The sequence below is a fragment of the Populus nigra genome, chromosome 3 (genome assembly GCF_951802175.1).
Source record: "Populus nigra chromosome 3, ddPopNigr1.1, whole genome shotgun sequence".
Lineage (NCBI taxonomy): Eukaryota > Viridiplantae > Streptophyta > Magnoliopsida > Malpighiales > Salicaceae > Populus > Populus nigra.
Window position 1 is genome coordinate 8,177,202 of NC_084854.1, and position 15,421 is coordinate 8,192,622.

Below are 15,421 nucleotides of genomic sequence, written 5' to 3' on the forward strand. Positions count from 1 at the left end.
TTGCGATTGTGAACCGCAACATTAATTATCGCGATTTTAAAACAAAAAATATATATATTAAATATAATGTTTCTAAAATGAGATATTATGAAAATGTCAGCCAAATGATTTTATAAAATAAAATAAAATCATGTGATATTTCAGTATTTAATTATAATTTAGGTGATAATTGTCAGATTAAGCCCATTTTATTGGGATTTGTTATAATAGGGGTGAAAAATGCTATAGCTAGCTTGGTATAATATGGGATCATTCATGGGCGGTCTCATGTCTCAACCTTATATACCGTTCAAGGCACGTGATCTTCGTTTCTACTGCATTTCCGAGACCGATACCCGCAAAATTATGTCAACCACGATCCGGTATTGTTCTCTCCCATAAAATGTGTCTCTGTCTTAATAGATTTTACATTAAAGGTGGCGAATGATCGGATAGAAACTTGCATTCCTTCAGTTCTCTGTATCTCACAAAATCACACCTAGAAAATTAAAGCAAGGAAAATGAGTTCAGAATAAAATACGTTCATTCTCAGTTACTCTGGAATTTTGGAAACATGCATGTGACCAAACGTTCGAGCATAGCATCTCATATAAGCTCAACTCCAAAGATAAATAAATACTAAAAGACAGGACAATCTAAGCTTCGAAGAGCTACATTTAATTATTCTCAACAAGTTCTTTACTAACTCCAAGATTCTCCAGAAATTGGAGACCAAACTGGCGACAAATCCATCTAATAAAACATTTGCTTGGATACATGTGGCTGGAAGGCCGTAGAGTAGGGGTAACTATCGAATCTGTAACAGGAACTGGATTTCATTAAAGAACATAACAACAGGGATTGCAAGGGATTTACAACTTACAGAAAGGATAACAATTTTTTTTTATTTTTTTGTCGTTAAAAATGAATTTATAGATAGATAAGTTGATCATATTCTCAATATAGAATATTGCATTCTTCACACCTACATTTTTGAAAAGATTCCCAGTACCCCACCATTCTTGTATTTTGAGATCAAAGTTTTGGACGCCTCATGAGTGGTTTACCACCTCTCCAAGAAGCCAATGACCTGAAACCTTCAGGCTTCAATGACTTCTCTCTTTATCGTGGAAAACACATATCAATACAATTATGATTCTTTTGTAAGATCATTACGTAAGTCACCAGCAAAGGGATCATTGTGCAAGCAAGCATGACAATTTAATGAAATCATAAAGATTTTGTTTAGGAATGACAGGTTAACAATGGAGAAGAAAACTAGTGGACTCAAATGTTGTAACCACCATTGGTTTACAGGTATCATAGTTTATTTACTCGTAAGTTCTTCAACATCATTAGCCATCCCATTGATATTGTTATATACTTGAACCATATATATTCAAGTGTGCGGCCACCAGTATTTTCGAATGCAAAGGATGTCAGGTTCCTGGAAAAAGACTGTTCGAAGCTTAGCATCTTACTGACAGAAATATATACAATCGAACAGAATATCTGTACATATACAGGTGGATATTGACAAAAACAAATTCAGGAAATAAGTTATAACCTCAACCGACTGTAAAGACCAAAGTTGTAAGGGGAGAAAGTCTCCAAGCTCCTTACTTGAATATCTACAACAAATTTGGCCAATGGATACTTTACAAGTTGCCTTCCAGAAGAAAAGGGTTCTGCAGACTCCTCTGAATCTGTACCGAAGATAATAATAGTTGTTTGCATTAGTTGTTTCAGCAAGAGTGAAAAAGGCAAGGTGCATTGTAGGGAGAATGGGGTAGAAGCTCACCTTTAAAAAGACAACTCGATCTCGGAGTTTGTAGCACAGTGTCACTTTACATGACATTGACATCAACAAGATCCCTATCTGTCAGCTCACTTAACTGTATCAGATGCCTCTACGATGCCAGAGTTCTCCCTAGAGAATAAAAAATTAGTTCATCTTTGAACAGTATCTCATTTGACAATGCCACTCTCGATTCGAGTTTGTAAGAAGCTTTTGGACTTCTTATGAGCACCCAGTTTTGAGTTGTCATTTTCTCTTGATTTCTTCATTTCTATTTCTAGCTGCTTGCAGTTCTCCTCATTGGCCTTGTGGAACAGTCGCACAAAATTGAACACAGTTGATACAACTGCAGAAGTATTTTAAAGAGTTATAAGATGGACTCTGAAAACGACTGCACTGTCAGCTCCTCAAATTAGGCACTAATGACCATTTATGTAGATAATTGGAAGAAAACTGATGAACTTCAAGATGAAGCTTCGTCACAACAACAAAGATTTTGTACATCTTCAGCACATGAAACAGTGCATAAAACCTCTAGATCCAAAGGTGGTAACAATCAGGATCAATACAAACTACAAAGGTAACGAGACTGGGTTTCCTAGGAAGTATCATTCAGATAAATCAATGTGACATAATACAATTATGATTATATAACATAAAGCGTCAGTATTTGAGCTTCCTATCACCTTGCACCCATGATGGATGGATTGGTTAGAAACACAGACAAGGAGGTCTTTGCTGGATTCCCGGACTGGTAAATTTAGCACCAGATATGACATCCATTTAGGTTGTGCTTCGTTCAAGGTTAAAATTAGAGGTCAAGTATTAAGGGTGTAGAAAAAGTGGTTGACGGGTGCAGTGTTAAGGATGTTTGGTAGGTGTATAAAAAATGTGTAATGTAATGGTGGGGTCCAATAAACTTTAAATTCAGTATAATTAAAATTAAAAAATACTACTAAATAGCGTACATTGATGGGACCCAATAGTTAGGTGTAAGAAAAAGAGAGGGAAACTGATTTATGAGTTCGAAGAAACACAATGCACAAATCCCAGAGTTTCTCCTATCTCTACTAGGTTAAAACTTCATAGTGTTAACCCCCTTAAAATTCCCCACTCCTAAAATTTTCCAAACAGGGTTGAAGGAGTTCACAGTTAACACCCTTTGGCCCCAAATCAAACATGACCTTAATGCAGTTGATAAAGACCTCCATTCAAGTACCAAAACCCAATTAGACAGGACAGACTTTTGCAATCTAGAAACCAGCAAGTGTGTGTGCGGTACGAGATGCATCATTAAATAGAATTAACTAACAACAATCTAATGCGCTAAAAATGATTCATATTATAAAGAACAAGCACTGCCATATATTGAAGATATATTAGGCAAAGATTTCACTGTTGTTTAATCAACAATAAAAAGGTCTCTAGCACAACAAACTGCTATAGATAACAAATACCTTGTTCAAAGGGACAGCGTGCTGGATCTTCTCCAAAATAAAGAATCAATGCATCCACATTTCTACCCTGAAATAACATCAAACTCCAGATAAAAAAAATGTAGAGTAATAAACACTAAATTAGCACAAGTCTCCAAGCAAAGTTTTAAAACCTACCACTCCAGAGTACAAAGAAGCCAAGGATCTCACTTCAGCTTCAGCAAAGCGAAGGAACTCCTTCAAAACCTGAACAATGGAAGATAAGCCACATGAGAAAATTTTATAAATATGCTCGAACAAACATGTAGAGGCATGCCTGTGCTAACAAACACATGTAGAAAGGAGTCTTAGAAAAACCAAGCTTAGAAATTCTGACATTTAATCACTCAAAACCAAGCTACATTCTCTCTTTAGAGAATCCGAATACATCTGTCCTTTATGCATCAAGGTTTCATTAATTTCCCATTACTAGTACTTGAATCAGTTCTAATTTAGAGTTCATTCTAACATCACAGTAGAACATATTTATTCTACAACTAGCTACTGAAATTGGAGTCCAATCCAAAATCACCATCTTATCTTATCAACAAGGATAAATCTTTGCCTGGAGATTCATTACCTGATCTAGTAACGATAAATCATGTCTGGCAGTCATATAATAACCCATCTCAATGTGCTCATCTTGAATATAATCTCATGCATGTCCAATATAACTAAAAAATATATCCCTCCTCACCAACAACTAGCCAAAAGAGGAGGATCTTTCCCTCCAAAGGTCAGAAAATTGTGATTGGTATTGCGGATTCAAAGCAGCATGTAAACAATGTGTGGGCTTGCTAAATATATGTATTTACCAAACTCTTTATTACTGTTCCTCTTCTTCATACATAACATTTCTATATTTCCCAGTGTCCTATTATTATATCTAAGGCAAAGATTTACTTGCATCGAGACTCATATGTTAATCTAAGCCCTTACCTGAATCGATAATGTATTAGAGCTTGCTTTAAGAAAAACATGTGATCATATAAACAATATTTAAGCTTGAATACTGAGTACACATTAATCTACTTAGGAAGCAAAGAATTGCATTTGATAAATAATTAACAATGGACAAAATTGTTTTCTCACATATGCATGACGAAAAACATCAGCTGATCTGCAGTACCTTACAGAAATTGTCTGATATAGGACCATCACTTTCTGAGGCAGACAGTTCCTGTACAACTTTTTCCAGTCCTTTGCTTATGGCTTGCATTTCCTCTGCCAAAAATTTCAATTGTATCTAGATGGAAAACCCAAATTTTAGTCACAAGATAGTGGCTTTTCCGAATGCCTTGAAATGATTAACAAAACCAACAGTTGTACCTTTGTTGCAGGTTCCAAACTAGCAAGATCTTTTGAAAAATCTAGAAGTTCTGGTAGCTTGTCAGCAAGTACCTACAACATTTCAAGCAGAATGTATATGATTTGCATAAAATTCTCTGTGAAATAAACAATAGAAAGTTCAATCCTCAGTAAGGCAGTAAGCATAACATCTATAAAATAATAGAAGCCATGTCTACTGCAAGTTCAAACAAAATAATAACAAAAGAACAGATCTCTTGGTTCTGGAAAAACAGGAATCAAAACTGGACCAGAAAAACAAAGATAACAGAAACAAGTTAATGGGTCAGTTAAGTTCCATGGGTATAGTTGGCATAGTTCAAAACCATGTATTGACTTCATAACATATATAAGAGCATACATGTGTATACTGTATACAATCATATAAAACAAATATACAAATATTTCATGTTTTAGATCTGACTTGTTATGTTAAACTGTCTTTTATACATGTTTACCAGGCAGTGTCATTAAAGTAGGCAAGGCCAATCCATCTGTTAATTCTAGGTCAAAAGCCAGTGTAAAATACATCTTTCTTTTCCTAAATAAAGTTTAAACTTCAATTGTGGTTTCCACTCGTTACAGACAAATTAGAGAATGCACTTAAAGAACAGGTGGGGCATATGGGTAACTTATTTTCAGGTTATCCAGCTAGGAATGAAATTGAGTTGAAAAGCCTTTCCAGGAAAATAGAATAAAATGGCTACCAAGTGTAATACCTATCTTGCTCCCATTCTCTTGAATGAATTTCCCCTAATTTATTGATTGAAGAAATACACTTACTAGTACAAAAACATATGCTATGAAGAGGCATGCACACAAGAATGAGATGTGAAAATGACAGCAGGTCTCCAAAGAATTCTCAAATCATTAAATTAAAAGTTAGTTTCATAGGAAAAACATTAAAGTATCAATTTGTACCTTGCAAAGATAATGCATGAGAGTCATCTTGTTGTTCCTTGCCCGCGTATCAGTTAGTTTAAGAAGGCTATCCAATCTAAAACCAATAGCTGAACCTAAAAGAAAGGGGAAATAATTTTCTATTCAACTATAGGAATAAAAAGCAGTTACCAGCTGCAAGGGAAAACAGTGTTGCAAAATGAATATCAGGTCACAGGACAAGAAACTGCAAAGGTTTACAACAAGATGTGCACAATACCATGAAAACAAAACCCTCTTAACTGATATCAAATGTGAGTACACATAAAGCCAGCATCAAGATGCAAAACAACTGGATAAATCGGGTTTGGTAACCCAAGATTTATAAAAAGGTAAAAAAATAAAAAGAACTCTCAAGTGATCACAGGGTATGAGGTTGAGGAAATCAATACACAAAAATGTAGAATAAGTGGTGGGGATACCAAACCTACACAACTAATTACACGAGTATATGGACGAAGATGACAGAGGATGGCTTGGCCTGTCACTCTTTGATTGGGAGACTGAGCTCATCCTGACATATTTCATTGTATTTTTTTTTTTTTTGAGTTATAATTTAGGCTTTATTTATATTGGACAGTCTTATTTAGTGGGCTGAGCCCAATAGCTGGTTTTTTTTATGGCCTATCATTTATATGTAATTTTTAAGACATTACATTCAGTTTTTTTTATGATTTGATAAAATGGCAATTTACAAGCTTTCTCCATTTCAAAACCTATTAGTGACCTAATAACAAAATCTTGTAGAGTTTGTGCAAAAACCCACCATTCATCAACTACGGATCTCATTGTTTTATGCTAGAAAGAAAAATCTATTATATTTTTCTTGAGAACCTACTGTTATGTTTTGAGGCTGCTTTGGATGTTATTGAAATTAAGCTTTCTCATTTTCTCTATCCCTTGTTTTTTTTTTATCTCTCATCATCTCTCTCTCTCTTTACTGTGCTTTTCCTATCTGTCATCAGCAGAAAGACTATTTCACATGTTCCAAAAACACCAACTGCATAATTCACCATCTAAAATTAGCAAATGAAATGTACTTTAAAAATTTCCACATGCAGAGGGAAGCCCTCACAGGACCCTTGATAAGTCTACTATTTCCCATTAACATATGTGCCCACATGCAATCATTGGACCAGAAAATCTTTATAGCTCCAAGTATATGAGAACTACTCCATAGCAAGATGGTAGACCAATAAAAGTTTCTGCTTACCCCTTGCAGTTCCCTGATTCAAAGCATTTCCTAGGGAAAGAATAGTCTGCATGATTCTCTTCAATTTGGCAGAATTCTTTATCTGATAAAGAACCGTTAACAAGAGTGGTTCCAACATTTAGAACATGTGAAATAGTACCCAAAAAATAACATAAATAAAGAGAGAGAGTACTATAGTATAACTTGCCTCTTCTGCTGCAGAGTTCACAACATTGAGGCTTCTTCTTAGGTCAGAAACCTAATATTGCAAACAGAAAAGGATAGGCTCAAATCAAACATGAAACCAAGCATAATAAGGTAGCGAGCACTTGAATGCATTTTTAAACCTGGGAATGGAACTGCATCTTGAATGAGAAAACTCTGAGTTTAGATTCTACTCTTGGCACCTTCATCAACTCCAAGAAGAACTGCCAAAAAGATCCATAAACTTACTAAAAAATAAATACATGCCAAAAACAATTATTTCAATTAAACACAAATTCTCTCATTCTCATGGAAAACAGTGGGTACCCAGGCATATTTAACTAAATAATGGAGCCATGCTAATTGAGAACATGGAGATAGATTTGAATCATAGGAATTGTATCAACAATGCAACCTCAAACTCCTATGAATGCTGGTTTTGACATAATGAAGAAAAAATATACATTTAAAACATACCCAGGTTACCCTCTCACAAATCTGAACACTGTCAACAAAAGACATGACATCAATACACAACAAAAAAACATTGAGTCCATCCAAAGTTCAACTGAAAGAAGTAGCAATTTTGAAGTATCATAAATATCCATGTGTAATGTAGATCTGAGAAATTCTTGTTCAACCTTTCAACGAGAGATAATAACTGACAATTGTAAAGACAAAAACAACTTTACTACTGACCTGTTCACATTTTCCTAACTTTTCCTTTTCTCCAGTGTATCCCTGGACATAGAAATGAGAAGGCAATTATAGCCCAAAACACATGAAAGTTTCATCTTGAAGCTCCTGACTGTTTGTAATCAATTAGAGCCCAAGGGACAGTCAGACAAAATTATTGAGTTGAATACTATGATTATAAAATACAGAGCGGAAAAAAGTGCTCTCCCAGTAATGAACCCGCCAAAATGGAGTCATAGAAAGAAGAAGTGAAGACAATCCTACTTGTGAACATTTTTTAATGGATGGCTGGCCCAAGATTTGAATATGCACCCTTGTGGTTGCAAGTGCAAACCATTTTACCTAGCAATAGCCCTAGATGATAAATGATAGAGCATAATACTAAACTTAAAAAAAAAAAAACACTCACCTTAAGAAGTTCCATCTCCTCTTTTGTTGGACAGAACTTTATGAGGTTATCAACCTGATCAACGTCTAATGCTGAATCCTCGAGGACAAGTACTAAACTCTGTCAATGTATCATGCAATGGAACGAGGACAGTGAAATATTATGTTGTATGGTTGTGACTGAAAGCGATAACTAGCAGAAAATAAAGAAAACCATTGCAGACACAGAAACATTTTATAGAAAGAGCAAGAACAAGAAGAAGGAGAGAACAGGCAATGACACGAATGGAAATTTCAATAATGCTTATTGCGTGATTTACAATTCCTAGATCTCAATAATGCAATCTGACTGTCATTGCAAGGGATAGAATTTCTTTTTCAAAATTGTAAAAGAGATTCCAAATAAATGCGCTGGCATAACTATTGAGAAGATATGAAGCAGGATGACAGTAATGAAAGCTATAGAAATGCTAGTATTGGCATCAGGAGTATCATGATTTCTTAGGAGAACATGCATTTGAGTTCTCTATATATTTTATTTAAGGTTCTTTTATGGCTGCATGAGTAAATAATTGTAGCTACAGTAGTTACAATGTGTTTGGTGTTGTGGTCTTGGTCCACAAAAGCCAATCTGGGTAGTTTCCCAAAGCATCAATGGCAGTGCTTTTCCAAAACACCTAAAATGCATTCATGGTCTTGGAGCATGCCAAACACAAGTTCAGAGAATGGCATAATTCATAAACATTATCCTAGATATAACATATCATTTGTGTTGCTGAGCATATATGGGTAGAGAAAGAGATAATAAAGTTGACTTCCGGATTCATTTATGTTAAAAGTGCTATACTAGTAGCCTTACTCTTACATTCAGCTTACCATTAACTCATGTGGTGGCACTTTCACCTTTGAAAGCATGATTTCACAATTGTATGCTCGTCTATGGTCAACCTGCAAGAAAAGAATAAAAAGGAGAACACACAAATACTTAGATACACACGTATGATATACCCCCTCAGTTCCATTTCCAGGATATAACAACTGAAATGCTGAAACTTTTCATAAAATAATATGTTATCGGTTAGCAAAAGAATATATTACTTATCTTGTATTATGACCCATAACAGGAGGTTGCTTATGTAACCTTTAAACCAAGATGCTTCAAACACTAGAATGACTAATAGACTCTTACAACAAAATTGCCAAGAAGTCTGGATGATAAAAGCAAAAGGTAAACGTAGATAATTTCAGGTAACAAAAAGAAATTGTAGCAGTCATGCATTACACCAGTTATGGGTGAAATATTAATTTTGATGTTAGGACTGTCAAAAATTAATAAATAACAACAGCAGTCTGTGGATTGAAAGAAAAGGATTGATCTACACTTTTTTCAACTGAGAGAAAAAAGGTGGTGATCATGCATTGCATCACTTAAGATAACATATTAAATTACCAGTTGCACTTTTTCAACTTTAGGTCCCCGTGAGCCCCGCACACTTGATTTCCCGCCATGATCTGTATTTGAAACTGCTGCAGAAAAAAGATTCTCGAGTTCTGACATGTCGATCTCTGGGGCCCTATGTGATGAGATCACAAAAGGAAAGGTGTAATACTTTAAAGAATATGAGAGCATGGTATAACATAAATTGTTTGGAAAGCAGCACATACTTGGAGGCTTCACCAGACTTTTGTGCCTCAGCCCATAAGCTTCCTTGTACAGCTCTTGTTAACTTCAACCAATGCAATGGCTTCAACTTTTTTGTTTGACTGGTCCGTGAACTTATAGTACGAGATAAACGTCCCTTGGGCATGGAGGGGGAACCTAAGGGTGGTGCAGGAGATGGAGGCCCGGGCAATTTATTATCTCCATTAATGCTTGTATTTAAAGTTCCCTTACCATAAGGAACAGAAGGAGGTGCAGAAGGAACACAGGAGGAATTGGTTGACATAGTAGGAGGCAGTGGCGGCGCTAGTGGCATCCGAGATGAAACTATTGGCCCGGTAGTTGGTCCTAAATGAAGAGGAGGGGGAGGAGGGGGAGGTGGACAAGGTCTAGCTCCAATAGCATGTTTCTCCTTCAAATGTGGAGGTGGAGGAGGAGGTGGAGGAAAAGCTCCAGCTCCAATGGTGCTATTCTCCTTCAAAGGCGGAAAAGGTGGTGGAGGTGGAAGAGTTCCAGCTCCAATGGTTTTATTCTCCTTCAAAGGTGGCATTGGAGGAGGGCCAGCTCCAACAGTGATTTTTTCCTTCAAAGGTGGAGGTGGAGGTGGAGGAAAAGCTCCACCTCCAATGGTGCTATTCTCCTTCAAAGGCGGCAGAGGTGGTGGAGGTGGACAATTTCCAGTGGTTTTATTCTCTTTCAAAGGTGGCGTTGGAGGTGGTGGAGGAGGTCCAGCTCCAACAGTGCTATTCTCCTTCACAGGAGATGGTGAAGGTTCAACTCCAACAGTGTTATTCTCCTTCAAAGGTGGCATTAGAGGAGGTGGAGGAGGTCCAGCTCTAACAATGCTATTCTCCGTCACAGGAGGAATTGGAGGTGGAGGAGATCTAACTCCAACAGTGCTATTCTCCTTCAAAGGTGGTGTTGGAGGAGGTACAGCTCTAATGGTGCAAATCTCCTTCAAAGGTAGCATTGCAGGAGAGAGAGGGGTTGGACATTCAGTTTTGACAGTGGAATTATCCTGCTTAAAAAGTAGAGGTGATGTTGTTGGTAGAGCAGTTGGTTGGAGGCTGACTGGTAATGACTTACCTCTGCCTTCTAAATGGGTTTCAGTCTCTTTGACTGATGAAGGATCTGATGGTTCTGAAGCTGAAAGATGAAGAGTTTTTGGTGGATGAGGATGAACTTTTATGATACTAGAAGTCACAGCAAGTCGCAATGGTAGAGGCTGTGCAGGTGTTGATGGTGAGATAGAACCACCTTTGGGTTCCATGAGTTCAATTCCAGCTGAAACTGTCAAAGCTTGTTCTGAGGAAGCTGTAGATACTGTGGCATTAGTGACTGTAGATTGGCCGGCAAGTTCCTTTCTAGGACTCGTTTCCTGCTTTTGAGTGCTTATCTCTACTCCGTGCTGCAAATCTGCACTTGAGTTTTCCTGAGCAATATTCGATGCACTAATTTGTTGGAGCACATTAAGCGCAAAATCCGACTTGGGGTCTGACCATTCAACAGAGCTAAATATCTCTTTAACATTAGCAAATGCTTCCACAGGAAGGCCTTCCTTCTCCTCAAAGCCAGATAAATTTTCTGCAACTATTGATGCAGTAGCATCCATTTCAGAGAAAAGAATCTTCACGCAAAGAATAGAGTCCATGTTAAAAGATGGAGAAGAAAAGAATACAACGAGAAATGCCAAATGAAATATGGTTGAGAATTAAACCTCTGCCCTGAAGTTCTTTGGAAATCGATCTTTTGCATCCCACAACATGTCAATTTCATCACGGTTAAGCATCAAGATGTTAGACCTGATAAATGCTGTGTTGAACACGGCTCGAAACATCATCTCTTCAAGTTCCATGTCATCATTTAAGCTGATACACTCAAGCACAACATCACCTTGTATATGGCAATTAATGTCAATTTTAACGAGTTCACATTCTATCTGCAATAAATTAGAAGGGGTTTCAGAAAATCATAAATATATTTAAAGGCAGGACCAAAATAAATAGCAGATAGAACAAATGAAGAAAAGTGAATCTTCCAACACAAAGAATAAGAAAAGCATTCAAGTAAAACCAAAAACTCAGGCAACTTTAACATCCCAAGAACCAAAACTATGTCGCAGATTAAAGCTCATTGCAGATGAAGCCTCTGGAAAATGAGCTCGATAACTAGTACATCATGAATTCAATATCATTCGTTCTCCCCAACTGATCAGTCTTCAGTTTCACAGTATAGGGACTAACAAAGAAAACATATTGTTTAGGTTAGCATGAATCGTATTTTGTCATTATTATTACGGTCACACAGTATTAGATTCCTACACCTAAAATAATCAGACTGGTAATCATGGTGTCTGCAATCATCTTGGGACTGTAGATAAATACATTCCACTAGTTGGGTAGGTGTCACTGAACATAGATCCCAGGAATCAGTGCATCCATGACATTAATTTTTCTATGGATAAGCCTCTAAAAAACAGCTCCAGAAAGATTCAAGAAATATTTGTTCACCAGTAAACTATTGGACAATAAGAATGCCTGGCTTTAAATATCTACTAAAGAAAGGTCTTATCTTAGTGGATTAATGTTTCCTGAGAATCGTGTCCAACAGTAATACTAGTGTCTTGTGATATTTTGGATTCCTCCGTCCATTCTGACAGTTTTGATATGGGTTAACTACCTTGTTGCAGTAGAGCTGAACACTTCTTGTTCAATTGAGCAATTATGAGGCCATTTTGGTTCAAGCTTGTTTCTTCGAGATTCTTAGTTGATGGAAAAAACTATTCTTGCTCTATAAAATTCCATAATCCAAAGACATCATCACCATCTAAGAGTGCAAAGTAAGCATTTATTGCAATATAAATGTTGTCACATGATGTTTCAACAGTCCGACTTACACAGAGAATAAAACTTTGTAAAGATCAGCAAGAACAATGAAGATTGTACAAAAAAACGCAAGCACATAAAACATAGAATTATGAAGTTACCTGCTTATAAGCCCGGAGAATATTTCCTTTCTTTGGAGTTGAGTAAAGAAGTTTGGAAGTTTGATCAGAAACAAGAAAAGGGTCCTGCCCATATACCCGAAATAGGGGACAGCAACCCCCCTCTCCATCAAATTAGGAAGAGACCTTAGGATGACACAATCCAAGGTAAGAGCTCTATCCAATGGAGGCCATTCTGTGGCCGCATTCCTCCTTGTGACATACTGTAGATACCTCAGTTGAGAAGGTACATGATTAAATGGTGAGAGCAGCTGCAACAGCTCACGAGGGGCCTGCCTGTGAATCATGTCCAAGGTCTTCTGCTCTCCACTGTACTGTTTCCTGTAAATTAACAGTCCAGCCAGCATGAAAGCGAGAACCGGCCAACCACCACGTTCACAGTGCATTAACAGAATATTCTGCTGTCCAAGGGAGAGCCAACTTTCACCTGATCTTAGAAAATGGTGGATCATCTCCATCGTGAGCAATGGGGAACCCTCGTATTGCCAAGGGTACTCCATTAAGGTCATATCATTCTTGGACAAAGCATCTGCAATCTGGGTTTGTTTCTCTCTCTCGCGGAAATTAAACACCAAGAATGAAGCATCAGGGAAATGTTCTTTAAGTTGACTGACAATTCCGCCTATGTAACCTTTATAATCTTCTTCTTGCCAAGCATCAGTATTAAAGCAGCAATCAAACACTGCGTTTACACAGAATGTGCAAATGTCAGTCATCAAATCAAAGCTTACCCCAGTTGCTATTTTAAGTCATAACTTCAACATGCCACCAAAAGTTTTATCTTTCCTAAAGGAACCTTATCATAACCCTCTTGACTCGAGGCATCAAGCCCCAAAAATTCACAATGTCAAAATCCCTACAATATACAAAAGAATTCAATACTTTCTGAATTAGCATTGTAATTAAGCTAATCAGTTTTCTAATATGCGCCCTAAAAATGAGTACAACTTAAGAAAGTAAAAATTCACAATCAACCAATTAGCAACCTAACAGAAAAGAACAAAATTTGAATCAAATCCACTTCAAAACATAACTCAATGATTCAAACGCAATCAACCAATTTTCTCTCTGAATAGAAAATGAACTTAAAAACAAAACAAAAATGCAATCTTTCTTAAAAACAAAGTAACAACATAAAATTAAAAAACTAACCATAAACACGCTCGGAGACCTCAAGAAGGCCATCAGGAGGTTTCCTATAAAACAATTTGCGAAACAGTGACATCTTTCAGTTACTCTCTGTCTCTCCTTCAAATCTCAAGCTTTCTTACAACAAGCACCAAAAAAAAAAAACCTTGAACGCAACAAAGAGGAGTTTGGTTTGGTAGTAAGTAGTAACAAAGAAATATAATTTTCCTTAATTGAAGTTGGCTTTAAGGGAAATCAAAGTGGGAGTTTTTCGGTTGTGGATTTTTGATTTGGTAGATGGGGTTGTTAGTTTTGTTCGTTACCATATAAAAGCTAAATTGCATCAGGCAGCTGCTGCCCTGCCCCTACCTAAATTTCATTTTCACTAATTATTACCGAACTGCTCGATGGGGATGGCATGGCGGGTTGTTTTGTCTTACGTGGATGCCATTTACAACCGACATCTAAGAAATTGTTGAACTCATCATGCATGTAATCTTATACGAGGCTCTAGCTTTGTTAGTGATTTTGTTTATTTACTGGTTTCCTAGCCCGCACTAGTTTTACAAGCTTCCATTTTTCATTTATGAGTTAAAATCTAACCAGCTTGCAGAAATGTTGGACGGCATAATTAGCACTAGATTAGCAGCACCATTTTCACAAAGTTGGATGGTAATTAATTCGATGAATTGATGGAACAATGTTTATGCGGGTTGGATCAAAAAAGTTTGAACAATAAAAAAACTAAAGATTATTTAGTATTGTTATTAAATTTAATTATTTATGCTAATTTTGAATTCTCCTTGCCCAGCTCTTTACTTAATCCTAATTTAAAATCTCTATACTTAATCCTAATTTAAAATTAACTCATAAGAGTTATTTTTGACTTGATGGGCTTATAAATAACTTAAATGATGATATTGTTTTTAATATTAAGATAAAAACATATTATATCGACTCGAAGTTCAGGGCTTAACATATCAAACTCGCGTCTTCGATTATGAACTTCACTAAATTTAACAACTTTACTTTTTACAACTATATTTTACTTAATGATATAATAATAAAAGTAGACGCTAGTAAAATTGAACACCAACTAAATATTAAGACATTCATTTGAGACTGCAATAACTTTATAGAAAGTAAAGCTAAACAAATTATAAAGACCAATTAAAATAAATCAAATATTAAAGGATAAAATTGACAAAAAGAAAAAGAAAAAGAATTCAATCAAAAAGGAAAAAAAAAACAGAAGATGGAAGAATGGAAACTATTTAGTATTGTTATTAAAATGGACCAAGAAGGTCAATCCCAAAACCTCTCAACTTGATATGTAGCCCGAGTTTAAAATTAACCCACATGAAAGTTTACTCCAAATGATCAAGTTGACTGACAGGTTTAAAAATAACCTTGATGGCAGGTAAAAACATGATTTAGCTTTAAAAGAAATTCAAGATGGTATCTTCTTCTCTTTTTTTTTCTAATATTAAAACAACAATATATTGAATCAATTCGGACTTTACAACTTAACTCACAGAACTTGCAAACCTGAATTATAGACTCCAGTAAATTTAAAATGATAAAATTAAAAACAATAGTTTAGTGATCCAAA

At 36.1% G+C, this 15,421-nt stretch overlaps 1 pseudogene; it reads right to left on the bottom strand.

Moving 5' to 3' along the window:
- Positions 1-1,178: 1,178 nt before the first annotated feature.
- On the bottom strand, positions 1,179-14,272 carry LOC133689761 (formin-like protein 18; annotated as a pseudogene).
- Positions 14,273-15,421: the final 1,149 nt, after the last annotated feature.